Source organism: Glycine max, chromosome 8 (genome assembly GCF_000004515.6).
Source record: "Glycine max cultivar Williams 82 chromosome 8, Glycine_max_v4.0, whole genome shotgun sequence".
Taxonomy (NCBI): Eukaryota; Viridiplantae; Streptophyta; class Magnoliopsida; order Fabales; family Fabaceae; genus Glycine; species Glycine max.
In genome coordinates, this window is record NC_038244.2 from 38,728,390 (window position 1) to 38,734,802 (window position 6,413).

Sequence of the window (6,413 nt, forward strand, 5' to 3'; positions counted from 1 at the left end):
CAAAGTAGTAAATACCTTAAAGTGGTTATGCATGTAAGCATTGTAGAGGGTATCATATTTTCTCCTTCTGGGTTTCTTTTCACTTTTACATATGGCCCCAATGCCTCATGACCTTCCCAATCAAATTGTTGGAGTATAAGTGTGAGGTGAAGTCCCACATTGAGTAGAAGTGGAAAAGTCATGAGGAGAAGACCCATAAACCTGAGCTTTAAGGTTTTGGGTTAAAGTGTGGTATCAAGTTTTCTTATGTGGTTGTTCATGGTTCATTGGTGTAAATCTCCCAAGTGGGTAGGAATAGGTTGGTTTTACTTGAAAAGAATCTTTTCTATGATCAGACTCGATTATATTCTACATGAACAGGCTTCGTAAGATCCAGTAAAATAAGTAATGTAGTATAGTCTGAATTATATCATATGTATTTCAGCAAACTTAATAGTATGACAGCGCATTCATTTCCTATGCATTGATTCGATTTCTGATACTATCGGAGTGAAAAAAGTAGATCTAAAGAAAAACGCGGGTTGTAAAGGTCTCGGTACAAGAATTTTAAGTGTCATTATTGTCACCGAACAGGTCATATCCAGAGGAATTGTTTTCTATGGAAGAAGGAGAGTAAAGATAAGAAGGCTAAGCAAAAAGAGAAGGATCATAGGTCCTGGGGGAAAAGTTATAGACACCTTTCCATACTTTGTGTTTGGAGTACTTCGCTTAATTTCCTCTGCAGTATTGGGCTTTGGCGGTATTTATCATGCACTTTTGGGACCTGAGAATCTTGAAGAATCTTTTTCATTCTTCGGTTATGTATGGAAAGATAGAAATAAAATGACTACAATTTTGGGTATTCACTTAATCTTGTTAGGTATAGGTGCGTTTCATCTAGTATTCAAGGCTCTTTATTTTGGAGGTATATATGATACATGGGCTCCGGGGGGTGGAGATGTAAGAAAAATAACCAATTTGACCCTTAGTCCAAGTACTCTCCATGATCCTAATTCGCTTAATCTTGTATCTAATGAGAACATGTGGATAATTAATAGTGGTGCTACACTGCATGTTACAACCAAGAAGGAGTTCTTCACATCTTATACTTTAGGTGATTTTGGAGTCTTGAAGATGGGTAATGATGGTGTGTCCAAGGTGATTGGTGTTGGTGATGTTTGTTTGCAAACCAACATGGGAATGCAGTTGCTACTTAAAGGAGTGAAACATGCTCCAGATGTCCGCTTTAATTTGATCTTTGTGCAGGTACTTGATGATGTTGGTTATGATAACCACTTTGGTTCTTGAAAGTGGAAACTCACCAAGGGTAACTTGGTTGTGGCCAAGGGGGAGAAAATTTCAAAGTTGTATTGGACGAAAGCTTTGGTTGCTAGAGACAGTGTGAATGCTATGGATATGGAGGCATCTTTGTAGCACCGAAGACTTAGTCATATTAGTGAGAAGGGGCTGAATTGTTTAGCCAAGAAGGATATGCTTCCAGGATTAAAGAATGCAGATTTAGAGAAATGTTCTCATTGCATGGTTGGTAAGCAAACCAGAGTATCCTTCAAGAAGCATCCTTCCTCCAAAAAATTTGAGTTGTTTGAATTGGTGCATTTAGACATTTGTGGCCCTTTGAAGGTTAAATCATTTGGTGATGCACTTTATTTTGTTACCTTCATTGATGATTGTTCCAGGAAACTTCGAGTCTATATTTTGAAGACAAAAAACCAAGTTCTTCAGAAGTTCAAGGAGTTTCATGTCTTAGTTGAGAGGCAGTCGAGCAAGAAGTTGAAACGCATTCGTACTGACAATGGTGGTGAGTATTGTGGACCATTTGATGTCTACTGCAAGTAGCATGGCATTGCTCATGAGAAAACTCCTTCGAAAACTCCCCAACTGAATGGTTTGGTGGAGAGGATGAATAGGACATTGATTGAGAGAGTGAGATGTATGCTCTTTGAAGCAAAGTTATCCAAGCACTTTTGGGGTGAGGCATTGTACACGGTGATGCATGTTATCAATCTTAGTCCTATTGTTGCTTGGAATAGTGAGGTGCCGAACAAAATTTGGTTTGACAAGAATGTGAAGTATGATCACTTAAGAGTTTTTGGCTGCAAGGCTTTTGCGCATGTTCCAAAGGATAAGATATCCAAGTTGGATGCAAAGTCAAGGTAGTGTATCTTCATTGGTTATAGTGAGAATGAATTTGGCTACAGGTTCTATGATCCTGCTGAAAATAAGCTTGTTAGAAGCCATGATGTGAAATTCATGGAAGACCAAACCATTGTAGACATTGATAAGGTGGAGAAGTCTACACCCAAGGAAGACAATGGTGTGGATGATTTAATTTTGAACCAGTTCAGCCGCCTATTCAGAATTTGAATACTGATGTTCATAATGATGTTGGTGTCTAGCAACCTGGAGATAAGGTAGATGTTCCTGCTAATGATGATGAAGAGGAGCACGACATATCACAAGATGAAAATCTTGGTGATGCTACAGAACCACCTCAAGTTCAACTCAGTAGGTCCAACAGGAAGAGGCAACCTTCTAGGAGGTATTATACTAATGAGTATGTGATCCTAACATATGATGGAGAACCTCAGTGCTTTAAAGAGGCCCTCGAAAGTGGAAAAAAAAAAGAAGAGAAAATTGTTGGATGAAATAAAGGATGAGATGAAATTCATACATGATAATTACAATTTTGATTTAGTGAAGTTACCTAAGGGTAAGAGGGCCTTGGATAACAAGTGGATCTACAAGGTAAAACATGATAGTAACTCTACATCTCCGAGGTACAAAGCCAAATTAGGAGTGAAGGGCTATAGTCAAAGGAAGGGTGTTGATTTTAATGAGATCTTATCTCCCGTGGTGAAAATTGTTGGACAAGCGGCCTCAATAACTTAAGAGGTAGGGGTGAATTAAGTTTTAAAATATTACTGATTAATCAAGTTCTAATTTCGCTTTTACATCTATATGTTCAAAATATAGAAGATGAAGATGCAAACTATTTCAACAATATTCTTCAAGTATGAAAGATAAAATATGCGAGATAAAAATAACCAAGATAGGGAAGAGATAAATGCAAACTCGTTTTATCCTGATTCAGCCACTTCCCGTGCCTACGTCCAATCCTCAAGCAATCCATTTGAGATTTTCCACTATCTTTGTAAAACCCTTTTACAACTTTTGAACAACCTAGGGATCCCTCTCCCTTGTATTCAGGATTCTCACAATTCAAGAGACAAACAGTCTCTTGATCACAACAATTCTTTTCAGAAAGTATAAAAGTTTTTCTCTCTTTTAGAGAAGATGATACAAGTTGAAGATCTTAGAAGAATACTCAATTGATTTGCAAGTGTTTAACCAATGATTTGTTTATGAGAGAATAAGGCAATAAGGTTCTAAAAAACTCTTAAGATTTTTGTAGGCAAGTTACATATTTATAGGCCCTTGGTGGATTTTCAAAAACTTTTGAAGAGATATGACTTTTCAGAATATTTTTCAAAAATTCTCTCACTGGTAATCGATTACACATATATGTTTTGAAGGGTCATGACTTTTCAAAGTTAACTTCTGAAGTTTCGTCACTGGTAATCGATTACATACAAGTGGTAATTGATTACATCATTTAAAATTCAAATTTCAAAAGAGAAACTTTTTTTTTAAAAAAAAAAAGCCTTTATGAAATTTGTCTTTGGTAATCGATTACAATGTCTGGTAATCGATTACCAGTGGAAAAATATTTATTTTAGCACTGATAAAACTTTTTTAAAACTTTTTATAATCACTTTCAAATCATGTTTTTTTTAGGCCAAACCTTTTTAACCAATAAGAGATTCTTTTAACAAAAACAAAAATAAACTAAGTCTTATCTTTCTCTTGATCTTGAATTTTGACTTGAAGTAATCTTGTGTTGCTTACATCTTTGCATCATTAAAACCTTCATACACATATATTCACATTCTTTCCCTTTTTGATGATGACAACCATATGAAAGAATGTACAGAAAATATTTCTTTGCGATACGATCACTCCCCCTTAAATTTGCAATCATTGCTTAGCAGAATAATTTTAAGAAGATATCCCATGTACCTTACATATTTCTCTCCCCCTTTAGCAACATCAAAAAATAAGGAAGCACCATAAAAACATAAAGAAGGAGCATAAAGATCCATACATGACCAGAAATAAACAATCATCCACATAATAAACAACCAAGTGCTGAAAGTATGGAAAGCACCAAAACCGAACATAGTGCTAAACATATCAAGTCCAAAACAGAATTATAAATGACCAAATCCTAAATAAAAAAATGCAAAAAGTTTGAAATATCAAGAAATTTAAAGACAGATAATGCTAGATAAAATGATACTGAAAAGCTCTATGGATTTGCTGGAGGATCAAAGCATCGAAGGATAAAGCTCATATCATCCTCAAGACTCGTGATACGTGAATCCATAGCATAAAAACGATCACCTACAAAGGCCCAAAGATCCCAAAGTTCACTTAGAACATCATGTAGTTGTGAAGAGGAGGGGTGCCTTTGTGGTGGTGGTGAGGGTGTACGTTTATCAGGAGCAATAGGTGGAAGGTCTTATTTCCACACCCATTAACCATCCATATCCTTTCGATATCCAAAAGATGCAACAGCAGTAGCTCCAATGGCAAAAGAGCATTTAACCTTAAGAAAGGGTTTATCATCTAGAGGAACGTTAAAATGTTGGAGAAAAATAGTGACAAGTTGGGGATATGGAAGAGGTGCATTTGCCCGTAATGCCTTATGCATATGGTAGCAAACTAGATGGGCCCAATCAATTTGACAACCGGTTTGAAGGGCCCACAACAAAATCAAATCCTTCTCAGAAGCTTGAGCAATATTTGTTGAACGGGGAAGCAAGATACGACACAAAATGTAGTGCATGATACGACATTCAAAAGTGAATGAACCAGTAAACAATTGACCAGTCATATCAGCATTTTCATTACAAACCATTTTGCGAACATCATGATTTGAATAAATATGTTTCTAGTCATCAACCAAAGTGCCCTCAAAAGGTACACCTTGACTACTTAATTTTTTCAATGAATAAAATAAGGACCAATTAACCATAATAGGAATTTTATGAACCTAAGAAAAGATGAGACCATCACGAATTTTCAAATTATTATAAAAGACATGGACTAACTCAGGATAGTATGGCAATTTGAGAGTCATAAAATAAATTAATTCAGAATTTTGAAAGACTTGATAACAATCAAAAGTTTCTCCTTCAATGAACTCTAAGTCTAAATATTTGGGATCAAGAATGACTCTATTTGAAAATGAGGAATAGTAATTTTGACGTTGATCGTTGGAGGAAAATAGAGTTAAGGAGCGTGGGGAGGAAATGGAGGGATTAGGTGGTGCAGTAGAGTCACCGGAAGTGCCGTGGCGACATTGGCCTACAACGGTGGTGTTTGAAGTTGAACATTTTCTCTTCTTAGATGATTTTTCCATTTTGTGCATTTTCTGCAGATTTTGGTTGCACTTTGTTTGAAAGGATTTGGTTAAGAAACGAGAAAGTTATGAGGATTTGAAGTTTTAGGAATGGAGGGCACCGTCAATGAGAGAAAAGAAGAAGATTGTGAAATAAGAGAGAGAAAAATCTATATTTATAGGCAGGGATGAGTTGTAATCGATTACAACCTATTGTAATCAATTACATGTGTAACCTGTAACTACCCACAGCCTCTGATAATCGATTACAGCCTATTGCAATCGATTACAGTGTTCTTGTTCTATGGTAATCGATTACAAGGATTGGTAATCAAATACCAGACCCTAAAATATGAGTTTCAAGTCTAATAATCATGACAAACAATTTATTATAATCAACCAATATACACAATTATTATAAACAAGCAAAACATTTATTATTATAAACAATCATGATAAACAACCATAAAAAACAATTATTATAAAAAATCAAAGTAAACCACCATCATAAACAAGCATGATAAATAACCATAAAAAACAATCATCATAAACTAGCATGATAAATATCCATAAAAAAACAATCATTATAAACAATCAAAGTGGCTAGGAATCTAAGTTATTTGGGTCTATGAGTCCTAATTCTCTTCTAATAGCAAAGAAATTTTCTTTGGGGAGAGGTTTTGTAAACATATCAGCTAACTGATTCTTTATGTCAACAAATTCTAATATGCAATCGCATTTTTTAACATGGTCACAAAGGAAATAATGTCTAATTTCAATATGCTTTGCTCTAGAGTGCAGAATAAGATTTTTGGACAGATTGATTGCACTTGTATTGTCATAGCGGATAGGTATATGATCAAGTTTAAAGCAATAATTAGAAAGTTATTGTCTCATCCAAAGGATTTGTGCACAACAACTTCCAGCAAAAATATATTCCGCTTCTACAGTT